This window comes from Brassica napus, chromosome C2, assembly GCF_020379485.1.
Source record: "Brassica napus cultivar Da-Ae chromosome C2, Da-Ae, whole genome shotgun sequence".
NCBI lineage: Eukaryota > Viridiplantae > Streptophyta > Magnoliopsida > Brassicales > Brassicaceae > Brassica > Brassica napus.
In genome coordinates, this window is record NC_063445.1 from 22128393 (window position 1) to 22150368 (window position 21976).

General features: G+C 35.2%; 1 long non-coding RNA gene and 1 pseudogene across 2 annotated transcripts; both read left to right on the plus strand.

Annotated features, from left to right (window-relative positions):
- The first annotated feature begins 8650 nt into the window (after window positions 1-8650).
- LOC106381174 lies at window positions 8651-11111 on the plus strand. Of its 2 annotated transcripts, XR_001276492.3 has the most exons (7): window positions 8651-8909; window positions 9022-9143; window positions 9233-9421; window positions 9603-9661; window positions 9879-9933; window positions 10119-10454; window positions 10546-11111. It is a non-coding gene; the product is annotated as an uncharacterized LOC106381174 (long non-coding RNA). The 2 variants fall into 2 exon arrangements; XR_001276491.3 differs by having other exon boundaries at window positions 9233-9661.
- Window positions 11112-14621: 3510 nt separating this feature from the next.
- On the plus strand, window positions 14622-20563 carry LOC106381170 (annotated as a pseudogene).
- The last annotated feature ends 1413 nt before the right edge of the window (window positions 20564-21976 follow it).

Sequence of the window (21976 nt, forward strand, 5' to 3'; positions counted from 1 at the left end):
GTAATAGTGCCCACCAAAGATCGATTCATGCTATAAGGATACCTTAAAATAACCTACAAAGACATTTATAAAACAAATCATCTTTAATTATGCAATAGAAAAACTATTACTGATAGTGATAATTCAGTTTTTATAACAAACAAGCACCAAAAAAAACCACAAAATATCAAATAATCCGCGCGTAGTGCGGACACACCACTAGTTTTCACTAAATTGTGACAATGAACCAATAATAAAAGTACATATAGACCTATTTTCTTAGTATAATAAAATTTATAGTGATAATCTATTAATCGAATTCCCAAAGGTTGAAATCATACTGAATCGTAAAAGTTAAAATGTTATGAATATTAGTAGATTAGTTTGTAAAATTGGTATAACTAGTATAATTGGAAAATCAATACAAATGATAGAACTAGATAATAATATATTTATAGTGGACAACGAACAGATTCTCAAATTTATAGTAATTTAGAACCTCTTCCAAGAATCAGAGGACATATATTTTTATATCACACTGATTGCAAATGATAAGCCCCACACGGCCGCACTATTTCAACATCGTGCATGCATGTTACGGGCAGGGATAGTATGATTGACGTGGGAGAACCAAGAGTGTTAGAAGAGGAAACATGTTGTAGTACAAGTGAAAAACAACTAGTAAGTTATGTATATAAGATATGGAAGACTTTCATAAGGCAACCGCGAGTTCAAGATATGAGGGAAAAGTTCCGTATTGCATTTCAAGCTAAGAGACATCAAACAGGTTTACTACATAAAAAACATTAAATAGAAAGTCCAAGTTTCGAATAAAAAATAAAGATTATCAAACAGTTATGTATATTAAAAAATGAAACAACTAAAAGAGTCTTTATCATGGTATAAGTAAAATCGATTAGGCATCGATTTTTATAAGACAACTACATGTAAATTTTCATAAACCATGTAGAATTGTCAGTTATAGAATCATCTAAGTAATTTTTAATATCATCATAAATCAGTGTTAAAAATACAACTATGGGCAAATCTGCGAAATCCAGTACAAAAACGAACAAGACATTAATTGGACAAAATATATATGCCTAGATTGCAAGAGATAGGCTAAACGAGCACTTGTAGAGACTCTGAGTTTTCTTTGGCCAAACTTTAATTATAGCGAACTAGTCTTGATTGTTCGAAGCAAAGATATGTTCGATCAAAAATCTTCATAATACATCAAGTCCATAGGCTATTTCAGCTGCTATCTAGTTGACATTTGTTTTATCTGCCTCGGACAATTCCTCGGGTTGTTGTGTTGTTTTTTCTTTTTTTTAATAAGTTGTTGTGATGTAGGATTCGGGACATGAGTCATGACTTACTCCACATATTTTTAATACCGTAGAGTCTAGGGCTGTTCAAGAGTGATGACATTTCTGCCTTTAAAACTATGTGCCTCATGGGTGATAAGTGAGTATTAGGTAAGTTACTTATGTTTTGGAACATTTTTGATGAACATTTTATATCATATATTAATCAAGTAAGGATTAGCTAACTTACTCATGTTTTGGATCATGGTTTTATATTTAATATATCATTTTTAGTTTATGTTATATAAATTTATATGTAATTTTAGGTTAAACTTTGTTGCTTAAGATAATTTAATTTTTAATATATTATATATATAATTATTGCATAGTTAATATTGTTATTAAAATTGTCATTCTAATCGTTAATTTTTTTTTTGAGAAAGACTAATCATTCATATTTATTTTACTTTTGTTATATATGATATAGCTAAGTATAATTAACTTATACAATTAAGTATCTCTGAAATGTAATTTAGTATATTTAAAATTATTATTAAAATATTCTTTACTTAAGAAAATTTTATAAAAAAAAACATCTTCCTAAATTAAATTATATTAAACAAATAAGTGCAAAGTTAATATTATACTGATGTGATGCTTAATAAATTAATTAATCAAAAAATTATCCATTGAGATACTTTAATAATACAAAAGCAACCACACCATGGCGGTATAGCAGCATGCAAACATTGGGTTGCTAAGCAATTTGAGTTTGAAGGCACTCTACTAAACTCTATCGTGTGGTCACACAAATATGAACTCATTGTTTATAGTCCATTTGAATACAAAGAGAAAGAGTCTATTTATGGGCTACACATCTCTTTAAAGATTATTTTGAATTCATTCATAGGCTAAGAATATCCTAAAGTTAATATAAAAAATACAAAAGCAATAACAATAGCTTCATATTATTATATCTCATTTTCTTAGTTTGTGTTGTAAGTAACGTGTTATTTTGTATGATTGATCACTCTCTAAGAAGAAGAGTTCGTAGAAACCCCCAAGTCAGGGTGTGACTTAGCATGTCTTACGTCAACTTGTTGGTAAGCTTCTCCAAAGTCTTAGTCAACTAACTGGACCACATAAACCCTAAACGCAATTCAATATCCTCTCGAAAATAGCTCTCCGCGTTTTATTTAAGCTGTTCTTTTACATTCAGACATTATCGTTGCCTAACTAAAACAAAATAATGCCGGAGTATGCAATAAAAAATGATTTGCCATATAAACATGTTTACATTAAAAAGGGAAAAAAATATTTATTGGAGAAATTTTTAATGTTTAACCCATCCCCAACTAAGTTTGATTCGAAAAAAAAAACACTAAACTAAAGATTTAACATGAAATCTATCGACCTAATTTTCCTTAATGGATTATAGTACCTCTATAGTACTTGTAAAACAAAAAGTTGATCCTGGTAAATTTCTTGTTTAGAGATTTAAACCAAAACCATACTTAACTGAGAGGTTTTAGAATTAAAAATACATAACATAAACAAGTACTCAAACCAAAACCAAACAAAGATAGCTTCAAACTCAAACCGAATCTGTGCTCCCGGAAACCTAAAAAAAATTACTTCCTAAGATAAAATTTCAAAGATCAAGACAAGATCCTGTCACTCCACCTAACCCACCAAACCACCTTCGAAAATTAATAACTTGTTTTCAAGTGTTGTTTCAGAACTTGATTCTTAAAATAAAGTAAAAGAAGCATTATTCACAACGACATTTGAACAACCAAAACATACTTAAGAAGGTTAAAGTATATCTCAAGCCAACTTAAAACACTAAAATAAGCTAAGAAACATACTGAGATAAGCTAAGTTGGGCCGAGTTCAGTCGTCGTCTTATATTTCATTGATAGTCGTCATGCAGGCAGCAGGCATGTGGAGTAGCTTACGCACTGGTTGTAGTTTACATTTCCTTTGTTGTGTCCAATTTTCTGCAGTTACTACGTGTCTACAACTACAAAACACATTGCATCAACCCCAAGAAATATAAGAGAAACGGAGAACACATAAAATGTTACCATTACAACGTTGGCATGAAAGGAAATAATTTCGAAAGCGGTTTGGATGGGTTAGGGTCTTGCACTCTGACATTTCGCCTTGGGAACTCATTTGTCTTTGGGGTTTTGTGTTTTCGGAAGAATAGGTTTAAACCCTATTAAAGTATTAGTACAGAAGAGATCAAGTTCGTTCAGATCCGATTTTGGATTCGATTCGTATTCGAGTACCCGTTTATGTTACTGTTTTTCTATGCTAAAATCCCCAACTATATTTGGATTGAATAAAAATCATAAGCTAGAGATTACCGGCAGCAGCCTTTTGTTTTACCGGTACTGTAAACAAAGATTCTAATCTTTTAAAGGGAAATTGGAGACGGTAGCCACAAAAAAAACGATATTCACCATGTAGCCATTTAGCTTAACGATCCTATAGACACTGTTAGAAATATAAAATAATACTGTAATACCCCTAAAAGCAACCGGCTTAACCTGATACAAAAATAATTGAATATTTTAATTATTCACCTCACAAAAGTAACTCGTGTCTCACCCTTCTTCACATCTTCTCCTTTTAACTTCTCTGGTAATTTTGCTGCAGTTGAACGGTCTCCGGCACCGCTTTCATCCATCGCCTCCACTTTGCATGCAATCGACGTCTTTTCCAGATCCTCCGTCCTCTGTTTTCAATCTTCTTCGGCGTTACAGTTCTTGGTTAGGGTTTCAGCGGCGGTAGTAAGAAACCCTTTCTACCCAACTTCACCCCTTCGATTCTTCTCAGATCTCTGAACCCCACGTAAGTTCTCCTTTTCTACCGTAGACTCTCTTCACCGTGTCGTCCTATGTGCTTATTTTCTTCCAATTTGGGGCTCGTCTCATAATCAAAGTGTTATAGTTTCTAGGTTTGTATCATCGGCTGATGTGAATTCGATTGTCCCCGATTCGGAATTAGTCTATCCCACTAAGTTCTCGGTGTTTCTCCGTCGATTCTGGTTACTAAAACTTCTTCTCAGATCTTTATAGCGGTGATGCGAAATAAGTCGTGTAGTAATTTAGGGCAAGATGCGTGGAATATCATTGCTTAGAAATGCTCAGTCGGTACACATAGTATGATATTTCGAATCCGGTTTCCATTTGAAATGTAATAGTATACTTATCCCATTCAACTATTCCACTGAGGATATTATCACTTGCTATTATGTTTTGCTTTGCTGCAATTTGTGGTCGGTTGTGGTTCCCTCTCTGATGTTCTTATTCTAAGTTATGCTTGAATTGGGGTTTTTGTGAAATAACATCTGCAATACATAGATGTTTCATCGTATGCCCGTATCAGTACATCTCGTTGCTATATGTCATGTTAAGTGGAATAGTATAAGGTTCACATTATTCCATTTTACATGGAATCGTACTTTTACATCATATGGCTTTCCATTCGTTAGCCATTCTTATTCTGTTTGACTCATAATTCATTTCTATATTGAATATTACAGTGTGAACCGTCCTCACTCTTTGCCTCTCTTACTTTTCATTCTTCAGGTTTGGTATGGACGAGTTAGACCTTCCAAGTAGATTGTTTGAGACAGGCTTTGAACATACTGGCAAAAAAAGGGTTAGCAACTATTTCCAGTATTATGGCAGGTGGATTTAATTTCACAAAGACTTGGGTTGCATATGTATTGGGGTTTATATTTACTTAACTTGGGTTTAGTGTTTACTGTCAAGTGTTCTATTACCATTCCCATTAGCTTTGTATTTCATGTGGCTAATGAGGAATGTAAATACATATCTATAGTATTATGGCATGTGAATTTAGTTTCCTAAAGATTTGGGTTACCTATGGTGGATTGGGTTTTATATTTGCCTAACTTGGGTTTAGTGTTTAATATCAAGTGTTCTATTACTAGCTCTATTAGCTTTGTATTTCATGTTGCTCATGAGAAATGTAAATACATGTTTTCAGTATTATGGCATGTGGATTTATTTTCACAAAGATTTGGGTTGCATATGTATTGGGGTTTATATTTCCCTAACTTGGGTTTAGTGTTTACTATCAAGTGTTTTTTTACCATTCCCATTAGCTTTGTATTTCATGTGGCTCATGAGAAATGTGAATACATGTCTCTAGTATTATGGCAGGTGGATTAAATTTCCTGAAAATTTGGGTTCCCTATGAATTGAATTTATATTTCCTTAACTTGGGTTTAGTGTTTACTGTTAAGTGTTCTATTATCATTCCTATTAGCTTTGTATTTCATGTTACTCAATCTTGGCTCTAGTATGCACATAGTATCATTTTAAATAGTACATTGTTTATAGTATAGAAGTCTTCTCGTAATGGATGGTGCAAATGTGTACGTAACCCTATACACACATTTATAATCATTAACCTACACAAGTTGTTTACATTTACACAGTGAAAATATCTTAGTAAATCGACTTCAGTATGTGGCATCCTCCTACTCTTTCATTAGGAGTAGCTGTCACCAACTATCCGACTTTCATATTTCCCTAATTTGTATTTAGTATCAAGTGTTCTTCTACCAATCCCCCCATTAGATTTTGTAAATCAATCCTGGATGTATGCAACTAGTATATAAATAAAATGGTATATTTTATATGGAATAGCAGTTCTCAGATAAATTACATAGTGTATTCTATATGGAATATACCTTCTCATGTAATATACGTCATAAACGTTAATTCACCTTATAACGGACATATATTATCAGAAGTTAACATTGGCATCATTTCATTTAACCAAAATAGAAGGTCACAAGGTTTTCCATACAACAAACACAATGTGCCCACATTCCATTAAATTTGGGTTACGTTACATATTCTTCTGTGTGGTTTACCGAGAGTTTACATTTCCATACTATTTGGCCTTTAGTTTATTTCTGTGTGGTTGATAAATTTATTTATGGAATATTTGGCTTGCTTTTGGGTAAAGCATTACGTACTTTCCTTGCATCATGTACCTTTTTAACTGTAGCGAAATTATGAAGACCATATTTCATTTGGAACTACATTTATAATATTACTATTCCACATACGGTACATAGTATGGAAACTCATACAATTGGTATAGAATATACTTGTCGTCATCTTCAGTTCGTCGTTAGGTTAGAATTGTTTCTGGCACACTTACAACTGTTATCCACTCCCTCGATTCATACCCTTACATCATATGTGTTAAATACAGCTGCACAACGCGATTCATATGTTATGTGATTGTTACGATGCCACACAAAAACGCCACGTCGTTTACTTTATAATATGGAACCGGTAACCTGTTACTTGAAGGGGTATAACCGGATGGAAGGAAGCACAAAATTCAGACAATGAATTATGTCAAAATCATAGCTACTTCCTTAATTTATCACCAAAATATGGCCATTTGGCCAATAAGCCCTAAAATTAAGTTAAGAGGTTTTGCGTTAAATCTCTAGTTTATAAGTTTTTACTCGAACCAAGGTGACCTAAGGGTCTAACTGGTTTTTAAGTTTTTACTCGAACCTAAGGGTCTAACTGCTGACCAAGGAATGAAAGGGAATAGTGCATTCCTTATTATTCATTTTCTTTTTCACCATTTACAAGGAATAGTTTTTCTTTTTCATTCCTCCTCGTTCTTTTTATTCTAGAGGAATATTGAACAATTTTGTTTCTCCCCAAAATAGATAAGGAATCATCTTCTTTTTCATTTCTATAATTTTATTCTTCTACATTTTTTCTCTATTTATTCCTATTGTTTCTATAATAGTCACCAGTTAGACCCTTAATTGAAAGGTTCTAGCATTAAAAAAAAAAGGGTCTAGCATAAAAAAATCCTTTAAAATATCAGAATCTACCCACTTTAATTTCCGAATCTTAGAAGTTTTTTTACTTAAATAAAATTTCAGAATCTACACACTTGTTTAACTTTTGTTGGTAAGTTAGGCGATGCAGCCGAGCGACCGTTCCCATTTACATTTGGACGTGTGACCTGTCACCCAATAAAAATTCATGCATATTCACTATTTTATAGTTATGATCACACTATATATTTTAGTGAATTGCAAATGCTAAGTCTACAGCCCGCACTATTCAACATACATCGTAACCTTGCGGGCAGGGATAGTATCATTGACGTGTGGGAGAAGGAAGACTCTAAATAGGATGTAGTACAAGTGAAACACATCTAGTAAGTTATGATATAAGATAAGCAAGACTTTCCACAAGGCTACCGCAAGTTAAGATATGCGGAGAAAGTTCCATTTTCAAACTAAGGTATGCATAAACATTAAATACGTTTGCTACAAAAACACTAAACAGAAAATTACACACACTGAAAAGTCTGGGAAATTCAGTACAAAAACGAACAAGACTTTGGAAAATATATGCCTTACAAATGCTTCCTAGAGAGCTTGCAAGAGATAAGGCTTAACGAGCACTTGTAGCGACCCTTAGTTTTCCTTGACCAAACTTTAATTTCCGCGAAGCAGTCTTGATTGTGCGAAGCGGAGATATATCCGATCATAGGTCCTCATAACACACCAGGTCTATAGGCTATTCCAGCTGCTATCTAGTTAAACATTTGTTGCACGAAAAAAAAAAATCTACCTCAGACAATTCCTCGGGTTGTTGTGATGTAGGATTCGGGACATGACTTACTCCACATATATTTTCAAGACCGTAGAGTCTAATGTTGTCCAAGAATGATGAAAATTTCTACCTTTGAATCTATGTGCCTCATGGGTCAAGTGAGGATTAGCTAAATTACTTATGTTTTTGGAACATTACTGATAAACATTTAAATCAAGTGAGGATTAGGTAACTTACTTATGCTTGGGATCATGGTTTTATATTTTCATATCATCATAGTTTATGTTATATAAGTTTATATGTAATTTATGTTTAACTGTGTTATTTAAGATAATATATCTCCTTGATTAAGTTGTACATAATTATTAAGATTTTATTTTTAATCATAAGTATTTATTGTTGTATTATTGTCATCGTAGAATATACTGGATGATATATCAACTACGTATAATTAACTAATACAATTAAATATATTTGAAATGTAATTTAACATATTTAAAATATTACTGAGATATCTAATTATATAAAGGAGTGTTTATCTCCTTCCTGAGCCCTTCAGATAGGAATCCACGTAGGAAACTCGCTTCATATGATCGCGCCACGTGTCCACCCTTACCTCCTTCCTGAGCCCTCCACGTAGGAAACTCGCTTCATACGGCCGCGCCACGTGTCCACCCTTTGATCCGCGTCGTTTCATTAAAAGGAGTCGTCTTGGGCTTTTTTTTTGTTATCTGGTAGGTTTCGTCGACTCGGCCCAGTATGCGGTTAATGAAAATTACGAAACCCTAATAAGGATACGACAAAAAAAAAACGAAATCTGATCTTCTTCTTCGATGCGGCCGTGATGCGGGACTCCTGCGATTCTTCATTCGATCTGAAACGGTTTATTAATGGCTGCGTGGTAAATCGAATTGATCACCCCTTCACGATTCATCTTCAATGATTTGTGAAAGGCGGTCTCTAAACAGTATAAATAGAGGTGAGTACTGCTCTGCTAGAGCTCATACTCTCTTCATATCTCTCACCTCTCTCATCTCTATCAAATTCACTGTGATATGGCTAATACCAGAGTTTTTTTTTCTGATCTGAAGTCCGGCGGCAAGTGCTCATCCGTCGTCGAGGCTAGGCTAGGCTCTTGCGATACTGGGAGGCCCGGAATGTGAAACGCGGTGGTGACCTGATGTGGGTCGACATGCTCATGATCGACATTAACGTAAGTTTTTTTTTTTGTTGCTATTTTGTATATTTTTGCTTTAATCCTCTGTCTGAATTTTGTTTCTGTGAAATATCAATTCTGAGCAGGCGACCATAATGCAAGCCACTATCTATGCTAACCGCCTTCCGAGATTCCAGTCTAAGCTCGCCGACGGGAAGATGTTTTCCCTCTCCGGTTTCGATGTTGCCTGATGTGCTCAGAATTATAGGCTGGCAGACTCTCCTTTGCCGATCCGGTTTAGTGATTTAACCGATTTTGATGAGCTAACAGATCCGGTTTCTCCCTTGCCTAACTCCCTGAGTATATATAATTTTGATTTCAGGGTTTGTACCGATACAACCACTGTTAGGTTGTGCTATTGAGTTTAAAAACGAGTATTCAGGAACATGTTTTCAGTTTCCTACGTAAAGTATATGTCTTTCTTTGAAACCTGAGTTCTTTTGAGCATTCTTTCAGGGAATGCAATAGCTGAACTAGGGAGACTATTGATGTACGAAGCATCTCGAGAGTGGCTGGTGCGTCCTGTTTGATACATCTCTCTTTTATTATGTTTGCTTATTTTTCTTTAATTTACTTTGTGATGATAAAGCCAATTGTTGTTGGAGAAATCATGACTCCAGTGGGGGTGCTGCTTCTGTTGAATTAATTGAGCGAATTCGTTTTAGTTCTGTTATGCATATCTTTTTCTTTGTGGATGTATACAGAACATTTGTTTCTTTATTTTTTGCGCAGGTTGATTGTTGCTTTATCGGGAGATCTCATTGACAGCTTTATTTCGTGAATATTTGTAAATCTTCTTCTATTCTTCTCTGCTGCACAATGTTCTTTTATAGTTTTAGAAAGTGCTTAGGATAATAATTCTTAGTCACTGTCGATGCTACTGACACTTATATTTTGTTACTAACCCATAATGTAAAGTATCTTTTTCCACACACAGAAAATACTAACCCGCTTGGCATCAATAATATTCAGGATAGGGATCGATATACTGTCTCAGTTAAGACACATGCATTTGGTTCCTTAAATCGGGTACTGCAATGAGGACATCAAGATGATCATGGTGTACGAGTATATGGAAAAGGAACGCTTAAGAACCATATGTATGACTTGGATAACCCAAAGTGAGCTGCAGGCACAAGCTGGAGATATGCGTTGGTGCAGCTAGAGGGACTATCTCCATACAGGTTTTGCAAGAGCCATCACACACGCGATGTGAAATCTGCTAACATTCTCTTGGATGAGAATTTCATGGCCAAAGTTTTAGAATTGGGACTCCCTAAGACTGGTCCGTATCTTGACCAGACACATGTGAGTCTAACGGTGAAAGGAAGTTTTGGTTATCTACTTGACCAGGTACCAATTACTGAGGAAATCTGATGTTTACTCTCTTTGTTTGCAGTGATTCTTAAGGTACTATGCGGGACACCACTCATTGATCCATATATTTCAAGAAAGAAAGTGAATTGATCAAATGTTCGACAAAGTTGGTGAAGAAAGCAAAGATAGAAGAGATCATAGACCATTTTCTTGATTGGAAAGTAAAGCTTGAAGAGATTAGGTTGTACCTGTGAGTTAGCAGAGGAGTGTTTAGTCTAAAACAGGATTTGAGATGCCAACAATGGGAAGTTATTGTGGAAATTAAACTAGAGTCTATACTTCAGGTCGAAGTGAAAGACGATAAAACAACAATAGTGCATGCTTATCCAAGGTTAGCATCGTGGGATCAACAGTGCATTTTAGGGTGGATGGAATGGGATATATGGCAAGGTGTCTCAATGAGAAGTTCTTGCGCAAATAGTGGAAATAGAAGAGTATTTAAATTACTATAGTGTTGTTTGTACAAGAGGGAGGAGAGATTACATTACTTTTTTTTTTATATCCGTTGCTACAGAGTAGTGTTTTTTTTTTTTGAGAAATGCTACATATTGTTGTTATACTTTCTATATATTTATTTGCATATAAGCTCTTTAGTGTTTTGTTTAAAAACCTCTAAACTTCACTATATTGAAGTAGCCTAAGTGTTACAGATGATGTCTAATGCGTAAAGCATATTAGAGTGGTGTTTGTTAGCTTAAAACATTTTTTTCTTTTTCTGTTCATATACATAAATGTCATATACATAAATGTGTATTTTACTTTAGCTGTGTTCATTCAGTAGCAAGTGTTTAAAATAAATTGTTAACAGATGTCAAAAAATAGCAGACATCAGTGAGTGCAACTAAGTTGACTTCAATTCAGTTCGACGATCTATTCTTTAACGTGGAGGATCTCTGCATATAAGGATTTGATGACAAAGTGGAAACTCATAATGGTTTTATCTCCTTTGCGTTACCCCATTTCGAACCTCCCGGTCATGGCAAATTCCCAAATCCATCTCTCCGAATTGAAGCCAGGGCGTAGTAAGCAGGTTGTGGTCACACTTCTGCTTTGGTTTTGGGGATCTAGAATGTTAAGAAAGGAGGAAAGCTAATTGGGGTTGACATGGTGTTCGTCGCAGAAAAGGTTAGTGATGGATCTTTTGTTCCTTATGTATGTATAATGTAAAAGTTGTGTTTGTCATGAACAAAAGAAAAGTTGTAATTGTAATGAATGTTTTGGATATCCGATTGGGGGTAAGAATTTTTGATACTCTGATCTGATGGCTTAAAGTTAACCTGGTTGAAGAGCATGATTCTGCTGACTTAAGATCCAAATTAATAAATCAAAACACACTATTTTATAAGCAGTAGTCATACAAGAATTTTCAAGTTATTCATAAACGCGAAAAAGAGCAGCCTAACTCAGCAAAACATCACCAGCAAGCTAAAGAGGATCAATTTATGAGACATAATAATCAGCTTTTGTCTCAGGGAGTTGAAGAGCTTCACTTTGTCTAAAGCTCTCAAGAGTAAAGATTCTTTTTGACCGAGAGTCACAAAAAGCCTTTGCATGTAAAAACATAGATCGTATCTACAGCCAGTAGTCATGTCGGTATTCTACAAGAAAATCTTCAAGGATGTCCGAGTGTCTCAGGTTAGCACTAAACATTTAGTTTATATATCAGTACCAACCTGATTTCGTTTACAGAAACTAAGCACACCATTCCTTTGCACTGCTCACTTGGAACACCTCACGGCTCGCAGTGAAAGCAACCAGCGTATATACAAGGTCGCAGAGATTCACAATTCTTTTTTATTTTAAATTTCCTCAACAGACGACTATGTCTTATTTTAGATTTTTATATTCCCCGTTCTGATGAAAAACATCATATTGAAACTTACACATAAGTTGTTTCAAAAAAAAAAAAAAAAAAAAAAAAAAAAACTTACACATATGTCAAATTATTGGTTTATATCAAATTTAAACAGCACAACATGTCGATATGCAATACTTTAATGTTATTGTTTTCGGTTAACATGACTAACAATTAACCGTCCTAATAATAATTTTTTCTCATATATATTTACCTAACCTAAACTTACAAGTTTGTTTTTCGGACGAGTTTCTTTAAATTCATCAAACTCCAGAAAATTACAAGAAATGATGGTTTATTTAGTCTTCAAATAAATAACATGTACAAAATTTAACTAATATGTATTTTTTTAATTTAAAAAAATTATATTAAATATTTACTCTAACTATTTAAATTATTTTCAAATTTTCATCATGCCCGTAGGACGGGCAGGCCCTAGTTCTTTAATAAAGACAAATTTATTGAATTTTTTTTTCCTTAATTAACTGACATTAAAAATAAGTTACAAACGTTGATATTATAAAGATATGATAATCAAATAGATATTTCACCAACAAAGTTAACAAATCTAAACTAGTTTTTAAATTTAACTTTTACTAAAACTACTATTATTTTATCAGTTCCCCATTAGAGTACTTTCATAATACCAAAATCAATAACAATATATAGCTTTATATGATCATATGTTTATATGATTCACTCTCTAAGAAGAGTTCGTAGAAACCCCAAGTCGGGATGTGACTTAGCAAGTATTGCGTCAACTTGTCGGTTAGCTTCTCCAAGTCTTCGTCAACTAATTGGACCACATAAACCCTAAACTCAATTCAATATTCACGCTTCCTTCTTCGCTTAGTCTCATGCAAACCTTTTATCTTTACTGGAGAATGTATATTTGAGTCATATTATTGACATGACATTTAATGATGCGTCTGTTAGCTTAAACCATGGTAAGTAATTATATACTAGGTTAAGATCCGCGCCTTGCGCGAAATCAACATTATATATGTAAATTATTTTATGTGTTAAATATTTTTACATATTATGAAATAAATATATTAAATAATTAAAAATCAGTAACTATTAAATATATAATTAAATTGGTGCGAACATATAAATCAATTTTATTAATCCAAAAAATATGTTTTTTATATTTGATAGGATATGTAATTAAATTTAAATGATATTAACATAGATAATATATTTTAGTATATTTTTAATAACAATGTCTACTAAATGATGATTTCTACTCATGTATTTTTTTTTTATCATTTGTATATTTTATAGAAAAAAATTTAAATTACTGATAACAAAATTTTCAATGTGGGATTAATAGTTTTAGTAATTTATAATTTTTTTTAAAAAATAAGTTGTCAATGATCGTTCAAAACTTTTATAAAATAATTGTTCAAAGTAAATTTTGAAACTAAAATATTGTATTTTATATGGTTTATAGTTTAACTTAAAACGATATATATTAATCTTAATAATTAATTAAATTTGACTTTTTACTTATATAATTTTTGTAATCATCTGTATTTTGTCATAACAAAAATTTTAAACCATGGATCATAAAATTTGAATGTGAGACTTTTAATAGTTTTAGTAATTTATAGCCGTTTGTAAAAATTCAAAATATGACATATACATAAAAATCTAAATTTTTATTATATGTTACTGTGGTTGTTTAATTTATTTAATAGTTTAAAATTAAACAAATATGATAGAGATACAATATTTTTATCAAATCTTTGTTATTCAAAATCATTAATTGTCATATATACTTTAACCACATTAGGTAATTTCGTAAATTTTATTTAAGGAAATAATAAAGTACATTAATGATGAATTTATTGTTAGTTTAATAAAAAGCTTATTATATAATTAGATGGACCAACATATTTCACTACAAAAAAACATTCCCATAACAACGGAGATTTACGACGAAAATATTTCCTCGTAAATTTACATGGTGTTTACAACGCAGTTACGAGGAGACCAAATTTCTTCATAAACTCCATGTAAATTTACGAGGAAATATTTTCGTCGTAAAGTCCATGTAAGTTTACGACGAAAGTACGTGGAATGAGAAATACGTCGTAATCGTTACATCGACATTACAACGAAACATGTTACCGTTATATTTAGGTGAAAACGTGTATTCAATGTGCTTTAACTTACCTAATTTCGTTGTAAAGTCGTTGTAAATATTATGTTAACTAAACGTCAAACTAAATACAAATTAAACATCTGATGATAAAATTTCTCAAGAAGTAATGTTTTAAAAAATAATTTTTATTTCATAAGTGAAGTAAAAATCCAGTCTTTTCTTGATTTTTATACTTTATGAAAATATGTTAAGGTAAAAACAGAATTAAATAAAAGATGTAGATTGGAGAAGTCATTTTTTTCTCCAAAATGCCGTATGTATTGCTTCCATCAGCGCCGTATCAAATCCCTCTCCTCTCTCTGCATCTCTCTCCATTGTTGTGTATATATATGTGGACGTTCATATCATAGATTAGCACCTCAAAACTCAAAGTAATCAACTTCAAAATGACTTCTCTTTTCTTCTTAGTTTTCCTTTTCTCATCTCTTCTCACTCCAAATGTTGACGCCAGTCCAATTTACATAGAAGCTCTCTCCAAGTCATTGCTCTTCTTCCACGGTCAGCGGTCCGGTCCCCTCCCAACAGACCAACAATTCTCGTGGAGGGCTAGCTCCGGCCTTTCTGATGGCTCCTCCGCCAATGTACATCCTAAAATCACTAAACCTCTTATATAGCTTTGTTATTATATAAGAATGAATAATTTTTCATATGATCTGCAGGTGGACTTAGTTGGTGGGTACTACACCGAAGGAGACAACGTCAAACACAATTTCCCAATGGCGTTTACCACCACAATGCTTTCATGGAGCACGCTTGAGTACGGTGAGCAGATGGGTCTTGAGCTTCAAAACGCACGTGTTAACATCCGATCCGTTGGGCCACGGATTATCTGCTGAAATGTGCTACAACCACTCCCGGGAAGCTTTACGTCGGGGTAGGAGATCCTAATGCTGATCATAAATGCTGGGAACGGCCTGAAGATATGGACACACCTCGTACAGTCTATTCTGTATCCCCTTCTAACCCCGGTTCTGACGTAGCAGCTGAAACTGCAGCAGCTCTGGCCGCAGCTTCTATGGTTTTCAGGGAAGTTGATTCTCAGTACTCGCTTTTGCTGCTGGCAACAGCTAAGAATGTGATGCAGTTTGCCATTCAGTACAGAGGAAGTTATAGTGATTCCATTTCTTCTGTCTGTCCTTTCTACTGCTCCTACTCCGGTTACAAGGTCGGCTTTTCATATGTCCCATCTCTTTATTATTGCAACTAAAAAAACTTTTACTGCTACATATATAAATCAAAATGTAAAAATTATGATGACACAGGACGAGCTAATGTGGGGTGCGGCCTGGCTGCTGAAAGCAACCGATGACTCTAATTACAAAAACTTCATACAATCTCTAGGAGGTGGAGATCAGACTGACATCTTCAACTGGGACAACAAATATGCTGGCGCTTATGTTCTTCTTTCACAGGTGTGTCTCTCTGCTGAAAGAAAGTTTTTTTTTTTTAACTGTGGAAGTTCCAATCTCTTATAAGTCCGAACTCATCTTATGTTAATTCCTAATAATATTCCGGACCAAAGGTGGTTTGAACCCGATACACTTTTGTTGCTTAGCATGTCACCAATTCACAACAATAATATTTCACTTTTTGGCAGCTAGCATTAGTTAACAGCGACAACACCTTTGATCAATACAAGCTAGAAGCTGAGAGTTTCATATGCAAGATCCTCCCAAATACTCCCTCTTCGTCTACCAGTTACACTCCAGGTAAGCAGATCTAAATCGTGAATACGAATCATTCTAACTTTCTAAAACGTTATTAACAACTACAACCAACAGGAGGCTTGATGTACAACTACAACTTACCTCAGAGCAACCTTCAACACGTAACGGCCATAACATTCTTGCTCACAACCTACGCCAAGTACATGAAAGCCACACAACACACGTTCAACTGCGGAAACTCCGTTAACATTGTCCCCGACAACTTGATAAGCTTATCGAAGCAACAAGTGGATTATATACTCGGCGAGAATCAGGCCAAGATGTCGTATATGGTTGGATTCGGATCCAGTTTCCCCATGAGAATCCACCACAGAGGATCATCTATTCCTTCACAACCACACTTCAACTGCGCCGACGGACTCCAATTTTTATACTCTCCAAACCCGAACCCTAACATTCTCACGGGAGCAATCGTAGGGGGTCCAGATAAGAACGATGAGTCTCCAGATAAGAGAGACGATTACATACACTCGGAACCTACTACGTACATCAACGCCCCCTTCGTCGGTCTTTTGGCGTACTTCGCCTCCGGTGGATCGGCTTGAAACCGTCGGCCGAAGCCGAACGTGACAATATATGTAATTGAGCAAGTAATACAAATGTGTAACTTTTAATAGGCTAAGGTCCAATTTTATTGGACCTAGAATAATTATGTTAATCGTGTTCTTAATAGACTTCATTTAATAAACCAATCTTTCGGTGGAGACTAGAAACCACTTTTTTTTTGAATGTCGGTATTCAGAGGAAATCTGGAGTCCAAAGGCAACCCCCATGCTTCCATTCCATTCCCCATGGTTCCCGCAGCTCCTATGTATCTCATTCCCTAGCTTGCGGTTTGCTGAATGAACTGCCAGTTCAAAATAACAAGTTCCCAACCAAGTTGAAGATAACAAACTGGCTAATAGCCATTGATCTGATCAGGGTAAACATTACATATATGTTGTAGCTGAAAGTGCTGCTGCATGTTAGTTGCACCACGCATGAACCCAACCCAGGGACCAGGCTGGTTTTGCCATTGTATAGGGTAAGGCATCATATTGTTAGCCGGGCCAGCACCCGGAGCACCCCAAGCATAAACTGAAGTATTTGATAATGTGATCCTGCCACTGCTCTTCCTGGTGGGCAGAGCGGACCTGTGGGCATTGCTGTGAAACTTTCAAATGGGGCCCCACCTTACAGGCGCCCCACTTAAAAAAAAATTCATGTGTGTATATGTGAAAAACCCAAAAGAGTGCAGAGGAGAAGATGCAAAAAAGAAGAAGAGTGAGAGATAAATGTGTTTGCAGATACTAATACACACTAATCTACAAACAAACTTAATGTCTATAATCTCTATAACCCGTCATAAAGGGAATGGGCAGCATCTTCTCACATTTTGGGATTGCAATTAAACTTTTTAATTAAATACTCACCGCCTATACACACTAACGAACAAAAATGATATTAATAATATTGTTAGTGTTTGCTTAGTTAAATTGTATTTAAGGTATAATAAATATAAATACCAACTCTAAAATAAAAGTGAATAATTTTTTTAGTTTATAAAAATAATAAAAATATATTAGATGAGTTTTATATTATAACTTAGATATAATTAAATTGTATACTACAAAAATTATGAATTTATAAAAATAAATATTTTTAAAATTTTATAAAAATATTAGGTAATTAATCAATATTTTTTGAATAGGGCCCCGAAAATCTGAGGACCGGCTCTACTGGTGGGTGATGAAGGAACCCAGGCATTGGTGATGGCACTGAGGTCATTGTCCCATTCGGTCCCATATGAGCGAACAAACGAAAACATAAAGATAATGAGAACCAGTGTCACAACACATGCCATACAGTTCAGAGAGATAGATAGATAGGTATAGGAACCTAAAGGTGATTAGGTCTCTTTTCCTTGGGTTGAGCCAAAGCAATGTAAAGAGGTTTCTTACTTATCATCTTCCCATTCATTTCATGCATAATCACCATCTCAAATGAAAATCATTACAACTAAAAACTGTGTACATGTAAAAAGAACTTAGTTGAAACTTAGAGCTATTAAAGCTTCTTCAGGACTAGAATACGCAACAAAACCAAAACCTCTACTCAAACCTTCTGAGTTCATCATAACCTAGTTCCAAAACAAAAACACTTAGCATTAAACTTAAAAATCGTTTGAACATGTATTACAAGGACCAAGGACTAAACCTTGCTCAAGGTCACGTTACCATACTCAGGGCATGTTCGTTTCTCCATCTGGATGGACCATCTGGATGGAAATGAAAGTTTTGTTCGTTTAGGCACTAAAAGTGCAACTCATCCAGATGGATCCTTCGGATGACTTTTAAAAATTTAGGCTTAATTTTAAAGTCCATTCAGCTGAACCAATTTGGACCATTTGAATGGAGATGGTTCATTCAAAATGGTATAATGTCTATTATGCCTCTGATGTAATTCACAAATTACAAACCTATATATCCATTTTGTCACACACAAAAACTGATAAAACTACAAAAACGCGTTTTCCTCCGAAAATTTAAAAACTAATTTTTCACGCCAAAACTGCAAAAACGCGTTTTTCCGCCAAAACAAAGAAATCTCGTTTTCTCACCAAAACGAAAAATCTTGTTTTCTCGCCAAAACCGAAAATCTCGTTTTCCCGCTAAAACCAAAAAATCTCGTTTTCTCGATAAAACCGAAAAATCTCGTTTTCTCGCCAAAACCGAAAAATCTCATTTTCTCGCCAAAACTACAAAAAATCTTATTTTCCCGCCAAAACTGAAAAATTTCGTTTACTCGCGAAAACCGAAAAGTCTCATTTTCTCGCCAAAACCGAAAAATCTCGTTTTCTCACCAAAACCGAAAAATCACGTTTTCCCACCAAAACCAAAAAATTTCGTTTTCCCGCCAAAACCGAAAAATCACATTTTCTCGCCAAAACCAAAAAATCTCATTTTCCCGCCAAAACCGAAAAATCTTGTTTTTTCGCCAAAAACGAAAATTGTATTTTTCCGCTGGAACCTAAAAATCTCGTTCTTCCGCTGGAACCGAAAAATCTTGTTTTTCCGCCAAACAACAAAAATCTGTTTTCCCGCTAAAACCAAAAAAATCTCATTTTCCCAAACCGCAAAAACCTGTTAATTTTGAAACAATTTTAATGTAAATATATAAAACTAAATAATTAAAGATAATACAGCTAAAATTGATATCAAACATATGATTAAAACAACACAAGGGTATTTTGGTAGTTTATTTACTAAACTAATTTGGATGGAAATGAAAATAAAGAAACAAATATAAGTGAATGGAGATGACAAATGATGAAATGAACACCCCAGCCCCTCAGAGAACATCCATCATTCAGCAAGTTTTCAGGTTTGATATCGTTTTTCAAAGAGATTTTTGATCCTTTTGAAATTTCTCAAACCGGCTTAACTTCGCAGGGGGGAATAAGATCAACCCAGATTCCAGTCTGATCAAACCTTTTATCTTGAAAAACGACATCATAGCTGAAAACTTGTTGCTTGATCATGACATATGTATGGTTATAAATTTTGAAACCAAATAATTAGAATAGTCAAATACATAGATATGTGAGGAAGATTGAAAATTGCTAACTTTTGGTGGACAGATGGATCAGTCAAGTGAGAAGAGGAAAACAATGTGTGGAACCTCTATTACTTAGCACCTGAGATTGGTTGGATGTGTCTAAGGTTCTACACACATCCTCTTTATAACTTTAGACTGAAAGGTATGCATATCACAATCTGAAAAGAATCCGCTGTTTAGGTTTTTCTATAAGCAGGCGGCGGAACAGAAGCAAAAAGATGTTTTGAGGCTAATGGGCCATAACAAAACTTACTTCTCACTGACTCTTTCAATGGTGAACCACTCCCTAAGCTCAAATTCCAAACTAATCTTGCCTTTCATATCACATCGTACCATTTGTTTTCTTTTCTTGTAAGTGGAGAAACTTTCTTATTGAAACAAGAGGCAGTGCATGATCATATATATACGAGTACCGGCCAAGCTTTACGTTAAAAATATTTACTGAGCTTTCTATAACTAATGTGTGACACCCGCCACTTTCGAAATGTATGATAAAAACGGAAATAAAATAATAATACAACTCAAATAATAATAATCTTCATATCATAATATAAAAGTCAATACGGTATCAAAAGGCCTAAAAGCCCAACATCGATAACATCCGAAATATAAAATACGATATAAACCGAAAGTCTGAAATAGGAATAACATAAACGATAAAAGTCCAAAGGCCTAAAGGCCCGATAAAGATAAATGCGATAGAAGCCCAAAAGCCCAATAGCACCGGTCCGATAATCACTCCTGCTCGTCGGTCTCGCCTAAAAGGGGGAAAGAAGGAGGGGTGAGCGACAGGGGAATCGCTCAATGAGGTATGGGATGCCACCCCAAAGTCCATGGACCCGGACATAGCACTCCGAATAAATATAATTTAATTCTAATGCATGTCAAACACAGTACCTAAAGTACTCAAGCAACAAACAATGGTCCTAGCGAGGTGCACACTCGCCGCCCACTAACAGGCCAAAACACTACCAAAGGTGCTCGGTTCATACACACACCGAAAAAGTGCTCGGTAACACACGCCCGTAGACGATTTATCGACACTTCCAGTCTACAGCTCAACCGGTCGACTAAAGTTGGCCGTAACCTCCATACAATCCGGCATACAGAAGTCCGTCTCTGTATCCGTCTCCAAGCAAAAACAATCCTAGCTAAGAATTTACATTAAGTGAAACAATCAATGTTGAATCCTCTAACCCCCTAGTTCCGGTTTATGCAAAGAACCTAAAACTAAACAAGCAATGATAGACTCGATTTCACACAGACAGAACACATTAGAAATAAATTATATTTATTCGAGGTCCTAAGCCGTGTACGAGAAGTTCGGGAATAGACCCTCACCTTAGCAATAATAAGAAGTGGTATCTATGAACTCCAGCTGCTCAAATGGACTCCAAATCTGAAATCAGATCGAAATTTTGAGTCAGAACGCCTTTCGAACGGTTTAAAACGGGTATTTACGGAAAAGTCAACCCGCTGGTCAAATATTAATTATTTAATTAATTAATTAATTAATTAATTAATTAATTAATTAATTAATCCAGTTTTTCCTAACCGATTTCCAATTGATTTTAACCGACCGGTTTAACCTAACCGAATTGAAATCAATTTAAACCAGTCAAACCACCGGTTGACCGAGTCACCGAGTTGACTCACCGGGTTGACTCGGCCGAGTTGGCGAGTCACCGGTGTCGGTCACCGGCGGCGACGGCGGCGAGGCGGCGGCTTACCGGAAAAATCAACGGCGGCGAGGCGGCGACGCGGCGGCAGCTTCTCGGCGGCGAACGGACGGTGGTCGGTCACGGCGGCTCCGGCGAACGTTGGTCGGAGACCGCGGCGAGTGGCCGGAATTCGCGGTGGCTCCGGCGGACGGCGGCGGCGCGTGTGTTTCACGCGCGCGCAGAGGCGAAACTCCGGGAGGCGCGTGCGGCTTCGTCCGGGCTCCGATTGAGTCGTGGTTGGTGTCTACGGCTTCGTCTCGACGAGAGGAACACAATGCTGGTCTTGAATGCACGAGATGATCAATGGTTAGGAAGTTATGGGCGATTTACTAAACGGAAACGAAACTGAGCTTAAGGAATGCGGTTTCCGGCGATTACCTAGGGTG